The sequence below is a fragment of the Colias croceus genome, chromosome 18, assembly GCF_905220415.1.
Source record: "Colias croceus chromosome 18, ilColCroc2.1".
NCBI classification, from domain to species: Eukaryota; Metazoa; Arthropoda; class Insecta; order Lepidoptera; family Pieridae; genus Colias; species Colias croceus.
In genome coordinates this window covers 3,174,482-3,195,335 of record NC_059554.1, presented here as the reverse complement: position 1 = coordinate 3,195,335, position 20,854 = coordinate 3,174,482, and the positions used below count along the sequence as shown (strand labels likewise).

The 20,854-nt window shown below is 33.8% G+C and overlaps 1 protein-coding gene across 1 annotated transcript in view; it reads left to right on the top strand.

Annotated features, from left to right (window-relative positions):
* Window positions 1-20,854, top strand: part of LOC123699985 (myosin-I heavy chain) — an 89,226-nt gene that overhangs the window by 18,350 nt on the left and 50,022 nt on the right. Inside the window, exon 2 of the mRNA XM_045647053.1 lies at window positions 7,408-7,457. The gene's annotated coding sequence lies outside the window, so the exon portion shown is untranslated. The remainder of the gene's footprint in view (window positions 1-7,407; window positions 7,458-20,854) is intronic.

The following is a 20,854-nucleotide window of genomic DNA, read 5'->3' as shown; positions in this document are numbered from 1 at the left end:
ACACAGGCACTCTTATGTTTTCTATTACCGTACCTTAGATACCTTTAAAAGCTTAACCCATGTTTAACATAAATTTAAAGGTCTTTACGAACATAAAACTCCAACTGTTGGACTACCTGCCTAAAATATAAAAATTAAAATTAAAACCCGATGACTGCTATTCCTGCACACTGTAATTATCATTTTTAAAACATGGTTATAAAATTGTAAATTCACTGTTAGTTTATTTAAAATCGACTGATCAGCTAGATCGTTAAGTATAAAACGAAAACATTAATATTCAAGAAATCACTCCACAAACAAGCATGTGTCTCTAATTAGAAGCGAACAACGTCGCGGGCCATCACTTACAACACGGGTAATTTATAGTGATCACGTATCAAGCACCTTTCATCGGTTTATGCGGTTTTATCATACACCTGCTTATGAGTTTATTATTCAAGGGCAGTCGAGATAAAATATAAGTATACGTTTGGAAAACTGGCTTAATCTCGAGACTGGCCACCTGAAGTTTGAACATCTGTTCCTCAGGAAAATGAAGTTTGGTCTGTTAGTTTTGTAAGAACATGAGGAAAACTTAAATAAACGGGCCAGACTTATTAACTTAACACTAATAATTTTGCACGAAACTTGAGTCTCCTCTACTTAACGGTATGGTTAAGTAATAAATATGTGAGCAAGTAGGTATGTAATTATTGTGTTCCCAGTTCTAACACATCTTTCTTTACATCCCTTAATGTGTTCCCAATTTCAACATATTTTTCTTTCGATCTCTCATAATATTCCTTAAAAAATCTCATGAATAAATGAGTCCTATTAAACAAACAGACACCTCCATCACATCTTGTACCAACACCTTGCAAACTTAAATCACTTTTAAATCGAATGAATGCAAAAAATGTTAATTATATTTTGCAGTACTTTTGCAGACGGTAGAACGCACCTGCTCTTGCCACCTATATATTGTTTTTTATCCTGCCCTAATTTATTCGAGGTATTTTTGTGTATGTATAAATAGCCAATTATCTACCTAAAGGAATAAAAAGTTTTAAGCCCGGTGGTCAAAATTGCTTTCTCGTATTTATTCTCTCTTGGATTATTTTACGCGTATTGCACAGATTCGGCAAATCGGCATTATGATAAAGCTAGTAGTAAAATGCATACAAGAAAACTAAGTACGCATTAATATACGTATAAGTACATATTTCTATTATTACTTAAAACTAAAACATATAGTTAGCTAGACTAGCACAGAGGGCGGCCTTATCACTAAAGAGTGATCTCTTCCACCATCTACATACCATAGTATAGAAATATAGAGAATAAAAAACTAAGCAGAAACATGAATAAAACTAAACGTAGGTACGTAATCTATAGGTGACTTTTCATTATTATTAATGAGAGTCAATCAATCCTAACTATGCCAATAAAGCATTTATTAATAGCAATATTGTCGTATCAATGCCTTATTACTTATTATATACCTAAGAGAAAAAACTCACCCAGTTTTGCATTTTCAAAAGGACATCCACGACAATGTAAGATTACATCGATATATATTGCAGATACAAGCAATTTAAACTATAATATTATTCAAGCAGCCTTAAATTAGCGCTTTTTATCATGCGATACCTTACATCGCGTGGTACGGTCAGCAACTCAAGTAGCTTAGCAATAAATTTAGCTTGATTTAGTACGAGTTTAAACGTGTAAATTTTTCAGAAATAGTAAACAGTACTCATTTACTCAATCATTTAATAAATAGTAGAAAAGCCATTAAAATAGCAAAAAAATCCTCTATGGCGTTGTTAATTGGACACTGTACTGTCTTGTATGAAAACTCGGGTAAAAAAGTTCCAAGTAACTTTCATTGCAAACCGTACAACCGCATTGCAATCAGCAATCTAATTATATTCATCGGCAGATATCAATGGGATTACGGAGTATTAAATAACTTCTCAGAGCAATTGAAATACTAGCTCATGATACTATAAAATTATATGAATTTTTTTTACTCATATTTCTGTCTTGTTATGATTCTTGGGGAAATTCATGCATGCGATTGCTGTTATTTGTTTTCGAAAAAACATAGACATTACGTAAAAAATTTTCAAAATTCTCGTCTTGATCCTGCAAATGCGAAACCTCCCAGTCTACCTGGATGCGAGGTGATCATGCCCGAAATTCGCATCCGTCAGACTGAGGTTCTTAAAACGCTGCGGAATCTTGACGTGAATAAAGCCAGTGGCCCTGATGGAATTCCAGCCATAGTACTTAAAACCTGTGCGCCTGAACTTGCTCCTGTTCTGACACGCCTCTTTCGCCTCTCAATGACGACTGGAATAGTACCGAAATCTTGGAAGCTTGCCAACGTGCAGCCCGTGCCCAAAAAAGGCAGTCGTGCCGACCCCTCCAACTATAGGCCAATTTCAGTCACGTCCATACTCTGTAAGACTATGGAACGTGTACTGAACAGTAGGCTCCTGGCACACCTAGAAGCGAACGACCTTCTCAGTGACCGACAATACGGGTTCCGCCGAAACCGGTCCACTGGGGATCTTCTAGCGTACGCCACCTACATCTGGAGTGAGGCCATAGAGAATCATGGGGAAGCACTTGCTGTCTCCCTTGATATCTCGAAGGCCTTCGATAGGGTCTGGCATGATAGCCTAATTGGCAAGCTTCCATCCTACGGTCTGCCTGCCGGTTTCTGCGCCTGGATCTCAGATTTTCTGAGAGACCGGTCGCTTCGAGTAGTCGTTGATGGCTGCTCGTCCGACCAAAAGGCTATTAATGCCGGGGTCCCTCAGGGATCAGTTCTCTCCGCAACACTCTTTCTGCTACACATCAACGATCTGCTGAAACCCGGTATCTATGGGTACGCAGACGATAGCACTGTTGTGGAGAGATATGTATCCAGCGCACGAACCGGTACGGCACAAATCCAGTCTCTACGAGAGTCGATGGTCGATCGCATGAACTTGTCCTTACAGGCGGTCTCCGATTGGGGCGATGCCAATCTGGTCAAGTTCAACGCGACGAAGACCCAGGCGTGTCTATTCTCCGCTAAACGGAGTCCATTCCACCTGACTCCGACTTTCCAGGGTGTGTCCGTACCGATAACCAACCACCTCGAGCTTCTTGGCATTACCTTGACGCCTACTCTGAACTTTGGTTCGTATATAGAATCCAAAGCCCAAGTAGCCTCTAAAAAGCTTGGCATTCTGGCGAAGGTGAGACAGTATTTCAGCCCGGGACAGCTGCTCAACCTTTATCAAGCACAAGTCCGATCGTGCATGGAGTACTGCTCTCACCTCTGGGACGGTTCCGCCAAGTACCAGCTGGAGGCGCTTGAGGCGATAGAGAGGCGTGCCAAGAGGCTAATAAACGACGATGAGCTAGTAGGCAAAAAACTCCAGAGCCTCGCCCACCGTCGCAGAGTGGCAAGTTTATCGGTTTTTTATCGGATACACTTTGGTGAGTGCGCTGCGGAATTGCACGATTTAATTCCGCCATCCCCATTTTTCCATCGATCGTCGAGGCGCACAGACTCTAGGCATCGCCATATGGTGGACGTTCCATGTACCCGGACAAAGCGGTTCGGATCGACATTCTTCATCCGAACCGCGAGGGACTGGAACATGCTTCCTGAGTCTGTGTTCCCCGACGAGTACAATATGGGGGTCTTCAAGCGAAGAGTGAACGGGTACCTTCTAGGGAAGCGCGCTCCATCTTAGGCCACATCTCAGCTTACCATCAGGCGAGATCGTGGTCAAGCGCTTCCCTATCGCACAATAAAAAAAAAAAAAAAAAAAAAAAAAAACATTACGTAAAAAGAGTTGTTCCGCTCGGTACTGAAGTATTATTAGAATTTCTCATGAGACACGACATTTATTATAGTAAAACAGGAACTGGTATGATTTACTGTATTAAATAAGTAAAACAAATAAATTTTCCAATCTTTTAAATATATAACCTACTAGCTTTCCACCTGCGGCATCGCCCGCGTTTTCTAAGAAAAACCCGCATTGTTCCCGTTCCCGTGGGATATCCGCAATAAAACCTATCCTATGTGTTTATCCTAGTTACCCTCTATATGTGTGTTAAATTTGTAGGAAGTAGGAGAGTTATTACTGTTTTTTAAATAATATACATTTGTTATCTTTTTTGCACCTGTCCTTTCATATACATAATATATTTTATTCACTCCTAATAGTTACTTATCTATGTTCACTTCAAACATCAAAGCCATATTTACGATGACAATATTTTCTCCAAAGAAATAAACATAAAACATTAACTGTGGAACCTTCGTAATAGATAAATTCGATTTCCATCCGCTAAATATATTATTTTTCTCGGTATGCGACTGCTCTGAATACTGATTATATGTCTCTTTGGAAAGCAAAGAGATCAATGACAGCGATCTTCAGTATTTGCGCTTGCACCAGTAAAGTTATGGTATGCTAATTTGTACTTTATGTATGTGTAGTAAGCTCTAAAATTATTCAATCTTGTAAGTACATACTTCCCAAAAATAAATATTGTGGTTTTTGATGTCAATTCGCGTGTGAAACAATCATTGTCAACGAATAGGTACATTGTTACTGGACAGTCTCTTTGTTTAATTTAATAAATATTTATATTCATCCACCATCGACAAATCCCTGAAAACAAAAGCCAAATAATACAAGAGGCAACACTTAACCCATTACAATTTGAATACAATGCTTCACTAATGACGGTAATTATAGATTATGCTTTTCACTTAGAGGGCATCAATCATTCATCGTAATTGTATTAGAACGAGATCGTTTGAAAGAAAATGTATTAAGTACCTTAATGATTTGGTAATATTAAATCTATCAATGATGCTACTGTGAATGCACGGAAAACAACGTAATGCTAATACTATTTATTGATCTATGTGCGTGCGTGTGTGTGTGTAGTATTGTGACTAATTAATTATTCATCAAAATTGTTACAAAAATATGCTTAAATTAAAAATGATTAGCATAATTCATACATTGTGCTGTGTTCATATATCTTACGTATGAAACTAATATCACCTCCTATATGGTAATATCAAAAAACATAATGTAAGTGAAAATTTTTATTGGAATCATGCCAATTAAACTGTGCTAAAACCGTATTTATATCAATTGTAACACAATACATGCAATGTAATTAAATACAGAAGCCTTTCGCTCCATCCCCATTCCCCATTTACATACAGACCTATAAAACCTAACTATAACCACCTATAACTAAGGAAACAATTCATTGTAATAATGACATCCCTAATTAATTCTATAGGGTCATGACACATTCAGGAAGTATTTTTATTATCTTTTAAAAGGGTAAAGACCTTTCTATTTTTGTGTTAAATTCCTTAGACTGCTCTAAGCGGTAGATTTTTTATTGCATTGAAGAATGGATCCGATGAACATGAGACTTAAATAATAAATATAACAATACATTGATTTTTGAAGTGAAACTTCTTAAGGCGCGTTGAGAGTAAAATTTCAAGGTCGCGTCATGCCTCATGGCAAAACCGTCACGTCATGGAGTAAAGCAACGATGAACGATTTTGGTATCTTTGAATCTTGCTAAATAAGTCTCACTTCTTACACGTGTGCTCGGCACACACGTTTTTTTATTACTTATTTAACCTTATTATTTAATTTATTTATTTATTTATTTATTAACACTTTATTGTGCTGGCATACAAATAAATTCTTAAAATTAAAACTTAAAACTAGTCCAGCACAGAAGGCGGCCTTATCACTTAAGAGTGATCTCTTCCAGGCAACCTACTGTGTGGAGTAATATTATGAAAAAGGAGGTAGGTAGGAAGTACAAATATATATACACATACATAAATATATGATCTATTATAAATACATATTACATACATATGAAATACTATATATATTACATATTATATAGTATAATACATAAACAAATAATAACTATATTACAATAATTCATACATACATAAACCCATACTGTAGTTTAGTTAGAAAAATAAATAAAAACACAAATAATAAATTAATTAATCTTACTAATCCGAGTTAAATGCTAGGTTCAAGTAGTGATTTCGGACTTGTTTGGTAAAGGTGGACAGCGTTTGAGCTTGTCGGATGCTAACTGGCAGGGAGTTCCATAATCCGGTGGCCCTTACGGTAAAAGAGCCACCGTAGAATTGTGTGCGGTGCGGAGGCATAGACAGCACTAACCTGTCCACCGATCGCAGAGAATAGTTATCACATTGCAGGAATTGGAACTGGTCTTTTAGGTAAGAAGGAGTTTTGGGATTGAAGAGGATACGATACAGCTATTAATATCACAACAAACTAAAATTCTATTCCTGTATAATATTATCAGTAATAAATATATTATATATATTTCGTTTACGTTTTAAGGCTCACTAACCAAAACGCTGATGTGTTATGGAATGTGGATAACCCGAGTGAATGCCGACGAGGATCAAAGAAAAAATATTGTGTTACTTCGATGGTTACTTCATAAAAATTGATTACATATTCAAATCATTGGTTAATTGTCAAAAAAATGGGAAATAAATCCCTGATGAAATATGTTTTTCATTTCAAATTTATTTTTGACCTTACAATTTGTTTATAGCGGTCCTCAGATCACACCCTATGCAAACTATAATTCACTGAAATATAAAAGTCAAGTCTTGTTGTGTCTTGATTTTAATTTCTTAGTTCCTCAGATCACACACTTGATAAAAAACAGTATAATATTAGCAGTTTTATTCAAACCACGTAGAAAAGCTCAAAAGCCCAAAACATCCACATACCTATAGTTAGTTACGTAGTTAGTATATAGGTACGCCGGTACGTTATGTTCCGGTCTACCCAAATGAGTTGACTCCGTCCAACTAATAGCTGTCTAACGAATATTTAATGGCAAGAGTTCATTGTTATTTCTACCGTAATCTAAATACTGACTTTTAACCGTATTTAAGCGACTTTTGTTACGTGTCGATTCGCTTGGTGTACGACTTTTTAGATTTAAATAAATTGGCATATAATGATGGTGGCGTTTTGTATAAACTGTTATTTGAGCATAATCTTTACGATGGCTTTACATAAATAATTGTAAGTAATAAGTACAGTTCTAGCAATGTTCATTCCGACCGCGTCAGAATTAGAGAAATAAAGAGGTTTCTAATACATGCTGTATGTATTTCTCTCTCTATGAAATATAGCGCAATTGTAGTACATTTGACACACAGTACCTCATCAACTACCAGATAAGGTTGTTAGGCCAACCTGTCGAGTATCATTAATTTGCGCTAGAATCTAGATGATTATCATATAATTTCGTATGCGTGTAACGTAAAGGCATATTTTTTAATCCAATTATTTTCCATTACAGATATAAACCAAGATGACAATTCCATAATACATCGCAGCACCAACAACCAGGTATGTCACACATTTCACGGCACAGTTCCTATAATTGTTCCTTTTACCCGAACACGCCCTAGAAGTAAAGTAAGATACACACAATAGACAATACACTGATTGTCATTCTGGGAGGCTTCGTCTACGGAAATGTATGTGTGTACCGCCTTATCGTATATCCCTATGCATATGTATACGCGTAGATTCATATCCGTTGGATTGATTTGAGTCACTGTGCCTGTATATTGTTCTCTTTATGGTGGCGCTAAATATATCCGATCGTTAGTTGAATATAGGTGATTGCAATTTGCAGTACCAGGTAGTTGATTACGTTCATCATTAAAGAACTGCATGATCATTTAATGTGGCTTTTATTCTTTTGTTTTTAATGGAGATGTTTAAATATTAACACTAAATGTCTACGTAGTATTTTGCATTTAACGCAATTATCGGCTGTAAAATTACAATTTGCTTGCAGTGAAGGCAAATAAGTAAATTAGAGTTCCTTCACCCCGGTTTCTGTATTTTTTCTGAAATAAAAGCTCAGCGGAGCTTGAACACCGGCCATCGTAGCCTACAGATGAAAATTTATACGGAAATATTTTTTTAAATTTCCCAGCTAGTTACATTTTTAATTCGTCCGTTTCGCACTTCATTATACGAATGAAACTTTGATTTTTAAATTGGAACGAACGGAAATTTGCTTACTTCATACATGTTAGTTTATAATTAAATGCTATATTCTTCACACAATTACGGTATTATACAATATTTAAAATCACAATTACAATATTTCAAAAATGCAAAGATCCGTATGCTTACTTAAAAATTTTCAAAATAAGTAGGTACTAGGTAAGTACTTATACCTACCTACCTACTTATACTATTTTGATTTTTTTTTACTACTACCTCGTAAAAAATGTACCATAAACAAAATAGATTTTTCACTATAATCAAGTAAGCTGCGATAACCACACCAATAAAAAAAATGAAACAATTGTTTTGACAAATATAATTTAGTTGTCCCTCTATCCATTTATAACGCCATAATTTCAATTGCCCGATGTAAAAGAACTATTATTGCCAGTAAATTCAATTGCAGCTGTAATTAAAAACGGCCGCCATAATGAATCTGTAGCATCCATTAAACATACTGAAAGCTTTTCCTATACTGTGACGCGCAAGTTCAATAACCCTGCTATCAGTGTCTGATACAAAACCCATCGTAAATTGATTTTGGTATTAATTAAGCAATCATTTATTATCTGTACGTTACTGCAATATTATTGAGGGTAGTAAAACGTTTGTTTAAATTGCTTGATATTAATGAGATGATTTTATAATATGTTCACGAATCATTCGCTGGCGTCTTGTATATAAGGAAGGAACGAATTTGGCGTTAATTTATTTGCTTTAAGAAGTATTACTTTTCATTTAATTATTTTCTTTTAAATCTACTTGTGTTTGATAATAAAAATAATAATGGCTATCTCACAATCATTAATCTTATGTGTAAAAACATAAACTTTATGTATTATTTAAAAACAGTTTCAGTTTTATCGAATGAATTATGTAAACTTGCAAATCGCCGAAGAAATCGTATAATGCCATGTTCTCGTTACTTCTTAAAATTTGATATTATTAATGCTTCCCTTCCTATACCTATATCCACGGTACAGATATGCTATGCTTTGCCAAAGCAACACATTCTATTTACTTCTGTTTTAACATTAAACGTGTTTCAAGTACACGAAACATGAAGTTTTACGTGCATCCGCGGAAATTACCGCTTTTAACTCTGGTAAAAACGAAACACGAAGCTAGAGCATTGCGGGGTCACTAACCCTGAAACTACCAAAGGAGTGTCCTGAGCGCAGATACGCGTCCCAGTTTGTCGTTGCGTTGCTTTTTGCTTTTATCCACGGGTTTTAATATCGCCTGTAACATACATGCTAGGTCTGGTACCGACCTACCGACGGCAGTGAAGGGTTGTGTGCGTAAAACAAAATATGAAGTGTGAAGAATTAAAATAGCTTATAAGTTCTGAAAAATGTAAGTTATATTCGTATTATTACGTAATTATAAGAATATGTACAAATTTAAGAAAAATATTTCTTCTGTATTATGAATATTGCACAATCGAAATTTATTTCGAGTAACTTATGCAATTGTGGTGAGATTATCATGTAAAATAATTCCTATTTATACACATTTCATGCCTTCTTACATACTCTAATGTACGCTTAATACTTTACGATCGTAAATTGCATGAATATTGCATCCGCTTTTAGCGTATAGAAGAAATGTACCCATTGAAGCGTATCGTAATTAATACGATGTACTTACCAATACTTAACCTATAACTTATACATTGTAACGCTTCTTTTGATCGCCAATGTACCTTGCACGACCTGGATACTCGAGTGGTCTTTACTTTGAATATCTTTCAGGGTATACATAATTCGGTTGCATACTAATAGTTAAGGAAGGTGCGAATTTTGTGTCTGAATTTGATAAGGAAAAAATTCGCTGAAAAACTGATATGAGAAGTTTTCTAGTCAAAGCGTACTTTTTTAATTAATCATCATTTTTCTGAAGAATCATATACCTACCGTTATAAAAATAATTGATAGAAAAATCACACCATCTGCCCGCCGGATATGACTGAAAACTATCATGCATCTAAGGCATCAATAAAATAATTAATAAGGATTATCATGGTACGAGTGTAGCCGGAGCCAAAGTATCACAGCACTTTTTTATTTTTGATTTAGACGATGATAATAAATAAAAATTAAGCTGGTACAGCTTGGCATAAGGGAGGATAATGAAATCACCCTCAGACGTATTATATTAATCGAATTCCTCTATGAGCAAGTATATAATGCACCTATCACCTATACCTACAGTCCGTAGAGTATCTGCTCATAGAGAGCATATTATGCTCTGCCATAAATAATGTGCCCGGCTGAGGCCTGAGATATTGTAGTATTTCGTCGAATATTCTAGACCTGTAAATTGCATGTACATATTAGGTATTATTATTATTATTCTTCATTAGTTGACGAAGATCCTATCTTATTAAATACTGTGCAAGTTGATTTATTTTTCTAAACTAAGAATAAATTGTCATACTATGTAAGAAGTAGGCGAACTTCAACGATTTTCTTACTATGTAAGTATTTGGATGTTTATTTTTCAAATTGCTGCAATTCCAAAAATTTACTTAATTAAACTATTTACAAGCCTTGCATTAAAATTCCTACAAATGATAAAGGATATCTGGGACATTCCACAACAACTAAGTTTTCCTTCCTCAATCTCCTGTTATTGTTTGTTTTATTAATACATAAACAATGATAAGTAGTGCATATAATAATTGGATTCTAATTGAATATAAAATACATTGCAATACTTACATTTAATAATTCATTTAGAATTTAGAAAGAAAATACATTTATTTGTAACGATGCACATTAATACATAAAAAATAAAAAAATAAAATAAAATAACTTACAACTAGTTACAACGGCACAAAATGGATAATATCCACTCAGTGGTTTGAGAATCTAAGGACATATAACTAAGTAAGACACTTAGATTCTCCACTGATTTTCAGTGGCCACCACATTGACATCCTGGCAGTGGCAGCTTACTCGTATCATTTACGTATACTCTCTATACAAAGCTATATCAGATTGCATAATTTTTAGCCAATTAAGATTCATTATAATTAGATGTCTAATGGTTTAATCACCGGAAGAAAGACCAAACGATAACCCAAATAAATAAATTAATATTCATGTTTCTTATGCTGGAGAAATAACTAACATTGGGGTTCGCGAACAGTTTTGGCATACAAAAAATATAATTGCTGAATATTTATGTAAATTATGTTTAAATGTGTTAGTAAACATATATCAAGAATTACATACTAACTAATATCACAATATACAGATACAACCAGCAGGGAATCTTCATACAAAATAATTGTGCTACTATTGAGTTCATAATAATTCGTCAGCAAAAAACAACACAAACTAATATGCTAACTCGCAGTCTTGTGAAAAGCAAATGCATTTTTTACACAACACATAAAATAACACGGTAATATCAAATAATAATATATCTCAGCAAACATTGTCGGCTTTAATCACACAACATGACGGCAATGTGTAGAATTTCAGCCTTACCTTGGATACCTAATATTGTATAAAGCATTGAATTTAATACCCAGTTAGCAACTGCAGTTCCTGTGTATTACTTTATGAGGAAAGGTACTAACAATAGCATTTTTTTAAATCATTGGTAAAAAAAGAGCCAATACAATTTCTCGTTGATAACGAGAAATCATAGCAAAATTAGATATTGCATATGATTTAAAGAGATATTTTTCCCTGAGTGATTTTTATCTTTGCATTTATCAAGATATCTTCCATCGTAAAAACGTGATAATCACGTGAACATGTTTCCATAAACATGCACATATATATTATCATATTAATGTTCTAGAAGGTTCGGTAACGGTTGTACTTATACCGCTGATGCCTGAAGGCTCGTTGTTATCAGATGACATGAATACTTGAAGCTCGGTGCCTTCAAGAAACGTATATGATATCGAGATATTTATTTCAAAGTGTAAAGTATCTGCTACAAGTTACAACTTACACTAGTAATGTGTGGGCAGTAGTGACCTGCACTTAAAATCAGGTAGCCCACCTGCTTTAGCTCTGTCATAAAAAAGCTTATAAGTAGGTATAGTTTAGTGTCGCGTTTATGGTACAACTAGATTTCTCCCCGCGGATTCGCCCGTGCTTTCAAAGAAAACCCTCATATAGTTCCCGTTTCTGTGGCATTTCCGGGATAAAAAGTAGCCTATGTCTTATTCTGGGTCTACAGCTACCTACATACCAAATTTCATTTTTCCATCCATCCTCACTAACTTTCGCTTTAATAATATTAAGTAAGATGGTTCATGGTAGGATGTTTAGTGCCTTAGCGGCACAGAAGGGTTCTAGTACCTTAGTAAAAATGTGTCAGTGTAGTGTAGGCAGGCTGAACGTCTTTACAAACATGTGTGGAATATTGAACAGTGAAGCAGGTGAAATGAATGGGCACATAGCACACGAGGGTGCACGTTTTATGTAAACAAGTCTATATTATGTGTACAATTGCAATGTTATATAGGCTATATGTAGGCTGTTTAACACATGGACGTTATTGAAAGAGATTTTAATTAAAATTATATAAAAAAAAGTTAAAGTGAAAGTTAAATAATAAAAAATTTACTTACATTCAATACTTGTTTACATTTTATTCGATTGCTATCTGTACATAAAATCTTGTATAGTTTCTTACCCTGATAGTAATCTGTTGTATACGAAATTTAATTAATAAAATGATTTCAAAAAAACATTGTATATAATTCTTTTCCCACATTCAATTAACTGGGTTAATTGATTTGACAAAAGTTGTTCAATGATCACTCATAATTACCCCTGGCTTATACAATGAACACGTGATATCATTCAGATGTTTTGGAGCTCTTATAATAGTTTTTAATGAAGCTTATTTGCAATGCCACTATTCCAACTCAAACTCGAATATTTATTTATTCAATTACAATTATTCTTCTAGAAGCACTTTTGAATCGTCATTACCTTCATATTTTTAACATTAACCACCTATTCGGAAAGCAGTATCTAGGGGAGCGGGGGGCTTGTTGTTACAGGGGTAAGAAGTTACACGCATTTTTTACCGGGATTTTTAACTCTTTGGTAGACGTAAGTAGACTCATTTGTTTCGTTATAACATCGTGCGTTGCAAAAAAACAATCAGTGACCCGCCGAGCGGCAAACTGTTAGGTTATGTGCACGTGTCTCGATTTCCATCAAGAAAGTAACAAAATCTTTTACGAAATTTTTGATTCCTGCTGTCTATATTTGTTATTCTCTAAATTTTTTTCACCTCGAACGTTCATAATGTATCAAGTTTTAATTTGTAATAGCGTTTTATTCTGCTATTGATATCCATTAATGGCGGCTTTAATTTTAATTAAAAAACATACCATGGGGCAGGTTGTTACAATTTTTCGGGGTAGGTTGTTACATGTAAAGACTTGCCTCAGACCTTGTATTATCGTTCATCTCATTGAGTATCATATTTTAGAAATGACTACGCTGTACTTAAAAATTAGAATAAATGGAAAGAAATTGAAGCTTTCGTTCCGACGGGCGCATTCTTGCTTTTTAAAACAATGGTTCATCTTTCAATTCTTTTTTAATTCTAAATACTCAATGTTTTTTTTAGAATGAGAAACTATAAAAGAAAAGCGGAAAGAGGTACAACTAGTCAAGAAGTTTATGAATCTGCTGCGGCAGAAGTACTGCAGAATAAAACGAGCATTCGTAAAGAAAGCAAAATGTACCTAGTAGATTTTAGTTTGACTGAAGTGCCAAGTTAAAAAAAGTATAAATAATTTATTACAATATGTTAGTATTTACTGACGAAGTTTTCTAATTCAGTAATGAAAAAGTGTTTTATATAAGATTGAAGAAAGTTCCTGCCAAAGTTATGTGATTATTACTGTTAAAAAGTTGGAAAATTACGATATAGATATTATAATTGCTTATAAATGTTATACGACCGTTCAAAATAGTCTCTTTTATTCATAACGTTTTGAAATAATAAAAAATAAGTGATTTATTATTGTTCATTTTGTTTATTTACCTACTGTAACATCGTACCCCGAAGCTGTAACAACTAGCCCCAAGTCAGGGGTAAGTTGTTCCAATCGACTTATTTCAATAATTATTTATTATGAGAAAAATTACGTTAATTTTAATATTTTTCCAATGCTATTCTACTAGCTGAATAGACATACTAATGATAAAAGCAATAAAATGTATACATTATTTGATAGCTTTTGTAATTTTAATAATTATCTAAAAATTGTAACAACGTGCCCCCCGCTCCCCTACTTATTTTAAATTTGGTATAAGTTTGTTTGATATTTTATTTTCTTAAATGTAGTTCCTAACATTAGAATAGTGATGACAAGTTTTTGTTCTGGTATTGCTTTTTATAGTGATAAGAAGCCGTAAGTAAGTCAATAAGTTTACTTAACTTCTATTATCGTCTGTTTATTATCCGACAACGTGTCTATAAATAAGATTTTTTCTACTCCAAATAGCTTCAGCCCTTAACGGTATTTTGCGTGAAAGAACAAAGCCTTTATTTGTATAATATTAGTAGGACAGAAAAAGTATATACATACCTATGTTCACACATAGACTTAGAGTTAGATACAACCGTTTTAATATTTTTTGCGAATAGCTCTCAATTAAAAAACTATTCATTATTCGTTTTATACGTTATATCATCTGTGATATAACTTTGTCTTTACGACTTTATTATGTTTTCTTTTATTTTGAATAAAACGTAATTGTACGACAATTCGTTTCACTTATCAATACGGAAATATAAGTAAAAGTTACCATTAAGTAATATCGGACCGACGCGATTTACTGTCCGATATCAAAGATAATAAACCTCATTTGGATTATTGCGTAAACCAGATATAATATTTAACGAGTGCATTGTGTGAAATTTTATTAAATACCTATTGTCCGTGTCAGTGAATGCGCTGCAGGTCACCGGGTCATGGGGATGTCAGTTTAGGGCTGGCAGATGCGGAATGTCCTTGGAATTGTCAATAAAAACATTTATTAATCGCATTTCAGAGATATTATGTCATTATTTTAATATTTGATCAATTTTGAAGAATAAAAAAGTGCGATCCTGACGCCTGATTTTAGCCTATGTCTTTCGCCGCCTGATCATGCATATTTTAATGGAAGAGATAAACTTATGATGCTGAGCATTTATAAATTTATTTTAACAAGCCACATAAGTTCGCAATGAAAGTTTAAAACTATTCTAAACTTGTGTTAAAGTTATAAGAAAGAAAATGGAAGAATTCTCTTCAGTTTATCTCCCGAGAATAAGCGGACAAAAGAAACCAACACAAAAGGTGTCGAGTGTCGCGAAAGCCAAGCTTTAATAATTCAACGAATAAACATACATAGTATGTGCATACGTTTAATATGTTTATTTATTAAATTAGCATTTAATATTTATAGAATTGTAAGATATAGTACTTACATATTATATATTACAAGCATGGTATACCTGACAGGTGACAACCCTAAACGAAACCAAGCTCTGACCCAGTTCAAAGCAAACGGAGGCGCATCGGAAATAACTTTAAAAGCTTTTTAACTGGAAAATTGAAGATCTATTTTGCGTAAATTCTAGCCAATGCAGCAAACTGAAATCTGAATACGCTAGCAGACCTCTGAATTGACTGAAAAAAATGCATTTTTATTTAGAACGAGAGTTCTAGATACATTCAATCGAAATATTATGTAGTGGATAGTATTTTTTTTTTTTAGTTTAAATATAATTAATCTGATTTTATTGAAACTCGACGAATCGCTACGCGTTGGCAAATGGTAGTAATGAATGAGCATTTCTGAGGTAAAGTCAATAAGATATTATATTATTTACATAAAAATATATGTCCAAATTCATATTATAATTATCATGTATTTATTAACAAGAATTTAGGTAAGCGAATATACAGTTGATATTAGTTATTACAATATTATACCGCTAATACATCTTCCCATTGGGTGTGCAAATATTTAAATGGAAATAAGTAATGTTCACAAGGTAGATATTAATTATGTTTTTACTTAGCCTTTATTTGCACCATTATTCTTTGTATATTCATTATCAATAAAGTGAGAATCCATGTATGGATGAAAGAAATATCACTCTACATTAACGTCAATGATAAACGTTCCCTATAAAAGAAGGGGCCACCCATATACTTGAGGGGAATATTTCTTCGCAGCTAACCATTAGAATACACCTTATTTTTTCATTTTTATAATAGAATCTTCTTCTTTCTTCTTTTTCAGCCTGGTTAAACCCAAAGTTGGGTATAGGCCTCTTCATGTGCACGCCATTCCTTCCTGTTCGTTGCCGCTCGCATCCACTTCCTTCCCAAGATCTTCACTATGTCGTCAGCCCATCTAGTAGGCTGACGGCCAACTTTTCTTTGTCCGGTCCAAGGACGCCATTCTAGGATTTTGTTGGTCCACCTGTTGTCACTTAATCTGCAGATATGTCCCGCCCACCTCCATTTCTGCCGAGACACTTTGAGTGCTATGTCTGTAACTCCAGTTTTCTTCCTTATTGTCGTATTTGTAATTCTGTCCATCAATGAAATCCCGAGAATAGCGCGTTCCATCGACCTTTGCGCTACTTGGAGTTTATTCACTAGGACCTAGGTGTTTGGTTAGTGTCCAGGTTTCAGAGGCGTACGTCATTACTGGAAGAATACATTGCTCAAACGTTCGCCTCTTCAGGAAGGTTGGTATTTGGTATTTGTTTGTCTTATCTATAATAGAATACTTTATAATAAATCTTAGTAAAGTTAACCGAAATTACTAGTCTATTGTTTTGTTAAATTTCATCTAGGTATAGCTATAGGTATTTGCATTTGAAATTCTAAGCAAGAATATTTCATATTTGTTCAAGTAATCTAGAATTAACTGAAGACGTTCAAAGATTTACCAAACATTTGTGTAATCAAGACGCAATTAAAACTTTTTCAATCTTAACTTTCATTCATACTTGCTGAGACAGATCTCAACTTTGAATAGCACCTTCATATTTAAATATGTGTGGGTTATTCATATGAAATTATTAGTTTTCAAGCAAGCATGCCTTGAATGGACTTCTAAGACTTTCATCAAGTACCAGGGAATCATAAGCGGTCAAAAGGTTGCCTATTAAATGCATTTAAGTCTAGCTTTAGAATTGTCTTAATAGGTTCTTCTACATCGTTATTTAGTTCTTTCTGGCTTATGCTGATGTATTTTTCACACGAATATTCTGTAAAATTATCACTTTTTTATTAAAATACTTCAAACGAACCGTTTGACCATTTAATTTACTACGATTTGCAGCTTTTCTCTTTCCTTTAATATTGAATAAGTTACCCATATCGGAAACAACGGGAATTCCTTCAATATCGTTCCTTTTCCCACATGGGTATTATGAAGTGTGGATTTATTACCAATAAAACTGACAGTTTTATCAGATAAGGATCATAAATGCCAGCGGCTGTATGTAATTGTATCTATAATTGTTGATAATCTTCCTTAATGCCTTAAATCTGGTGGAATACTCTCAATTAGATGTTTTTAAATGTTCACAAAGATGATAGTTACATGTTCTTAATTGTATATCTTGTCGTATATGGTAGTAATTATTGGTAACATTCTTTTTAATTATACGCTTGTGGTCGTGAATTCTTATGAGTTTATCGTGGAACATGGTTATTTTACGCGTTTTATTGTTTTATTTTAAGACAATAAATTTTAATATGTGGTCTAAATTGGGTCTAAATAAAATTAATTTAATTAATTATTTCCAAATTGACACATACAAAAACTTCATATTTATAAAATGTTACTAATTTATTATTTAATTTATTAAAATATTATTATAATTATTTATTTTATTTAATTTATTAAAGGTTACAATCTGGGGACCTTTAAGAAGAGAGCGTATTCTTTCTTAAAAGGCCGGCAACACACTCCCAATGTTGTGGGTGCTTATGGGCGACGCTGAACGCTTACCATCAGGCGTCGCGTCTGCTCTGTTGCCTCCTCTCTCATAAAAAAAAAAAGAAAATATACTACCCCAACATCTTAATACGCAAACTTATTAAATGTAACGTTAAGTTCGCTAGTAGGAAAACATTTTTCTTTTAAAACACAGCCTGCAAATCTCTGGACATTAAAATATATTTCTAAGACAGACGCAAGACAAGAACACGTTTTCATTTAAAACCACAATGAATTTCAAAGCGCAACGTCTACGGCCATTTAATCTAGGCTTTGTGTACTGCTCTAGGACAGGATATGTCTTTTCCATAGTTTTATATGTCCTATGAAACTGTAAGAAGCCGTTTAAAACAGTATATAGGTAATATTAAGAGTAACTATCGCTCTAACAAACTATGTACATTTATAATACATCAATTTTAGATGGAAAAACGTAACGTACCTAGCGTACAATAAGTTTTCATATTAACAAAATGAAAATAGTTATATTTAAATTTTAAGTCGTATCTGACTCAGACATCTGTAATTTACATTAGATAATTTGCGACGCGAATCTCTGAGTCTTAACGGAATTAACTTAAACCCTAAAAATGCTCGTATAAAATGGACAATATTATTTTTTTGTATGAGATTAATTGTGCAAAATACAAAACATGAAATAAGACGTAAGTAAAGAACAGTGTAACAGTGATATCTACAAGATCCTGGTCTGAGTAATACATTTATTTACAGCGTCTGTTCAGATGTGAACTTGAGTTCTTGAGATCGCAGTTTAGTATTACATGGTTTATTCGAGTTTAGTAAAGGGTTTAGTGTGCATTTCATGTGTAAGACGCAAGTAGTTAACCTCTATAGTACAAGGGTTCTTAATTGATTTGTTGGATTAAATGAATATGTGAGATGTGACCTTCGGTTTTATAGTTTTACTATTTACTCTTCATACCAACGGAATATGTGTGTAGTACCTACATGTAACATCTATGTATTAAAATATATACTTTGTTAATTAAGAGCGATGCCGCATATTATGAATCACTATAATCACTGTGTTTACTACTTATTTTTGCGTTATTAATTTAATAAATTATACATACTTTTGGATTTAATCTAATCCACATTTAAATTACTTTGTTCTTACATTACTAGCATAATAATTAATAACACATTTACATACAATAATATATCAGATATAGATTTAGCTCTTAAAAGAAACATCGATCAATGAAACAGATGCGAAGTGCATCCGACTCATATCCGACTAATGCAGATTTATCTTATTCGTAATTACTTATAGTCATTCATATTCTCAGAAGTAAAGCTTCGTATATCTTAATGTATCTATGAATACAATAACCACTTTATAATATTTTATGTTATGTTACTTATATCATTATTTTTTATTAAAGTACTAACGACCAATTACTAACGTCTGTATTAAACTAGATTTTTCTAAAGAAAATGTATGTCGAACGATTTCTTAATAAAATGTTTGTCGAACATTATTGAGAATAACGCTCATAGAAATACGAAATAAACAAAAGTCTCACGGGACACGGGAAAAGAGTACGAAGTACGAACGTTTGCAAGTTCATTCAGAGGACAGAAAACGATTAGTTTCTGCCCTGCAGTCACAATCGTATTTATCTGGAATTGCCTGGTTTCGAATGGCTTAACATACTGCACTTTTTCATTGAACTTTATATGGAGATGTATGAGTTAGAATGTGAAGGTGCATTTACACATTTGTGTTCGCCGTTCGCCGCGTCAAGACGAAATATTTGTATACGAGTGTCGATGCAACTGTTACACATTATTCTTCTCTATGGCTATGTCGAAGGCGCGAATCGCATGGCGAATAGCTTTACGTTGCGTGTTCGTTATTCGCCTCGCTATTCGCATGTGTAAATGCACCATAACAGTAAGGAGTAAAGAAGTGCTAAACTACAACCACGTCTACCACTCAACGCACACATGTCAAGGGTCACACTTCATTCAATTTGCGAGGTTAATCCGTCAATTGTTTTCATTCGTTCATTACGTTCATTGGCTCATACGTTCTTTTTGTAAAGGATGTATTGATCCGGAACGGATACGTTTTTATGATAGTAAATTAAGTTGAGTAAAAAACTTGACAGGCATAAACTGTGGGCATAAATCGAAGGGTCATCAACTGTGACAGTTTGTATGGGGACTTCTATTTTATTTATTTTTTTCTTTTAACATCTATAACTTTAACGATTTGTGAAGAATAGGCATAGTAAAAAAATAATACTGTAGAATGCATCTATTTTCGAACGATTTGATAGAAACAATGACAGAAAAGGGGCGTTCGTGTACCCTTTGGTATGGCAAAAACAGAAGCTAAACATTCGTAATAATGAGACTAGCTTTACGTGTAGGTAGTGATTAGTGATGCAGATACAGTTCAGAGGGAGAAGTTAATTAAACGGGAACGGTCAGGTGCGTGTTGGACCGCGCGTTGAAGGGAGCGGTGAATTACCTACCTACAACTTAAAATTGATTCAAATTCAAATTCGTTTATTCAGTCAAACCTTACCTAACCAGAACTAATTGTGTAATGAGAGGTATATATCAATCTACGGTTCAAGCCTGGCATCTTTGCTAAGTTACCGAGTAGATAACTATAGTACCTAATGAATACGAAAACATTTTCCTAATCGTTTTAGAATATGATAATTTAAACTAATTGTATATATT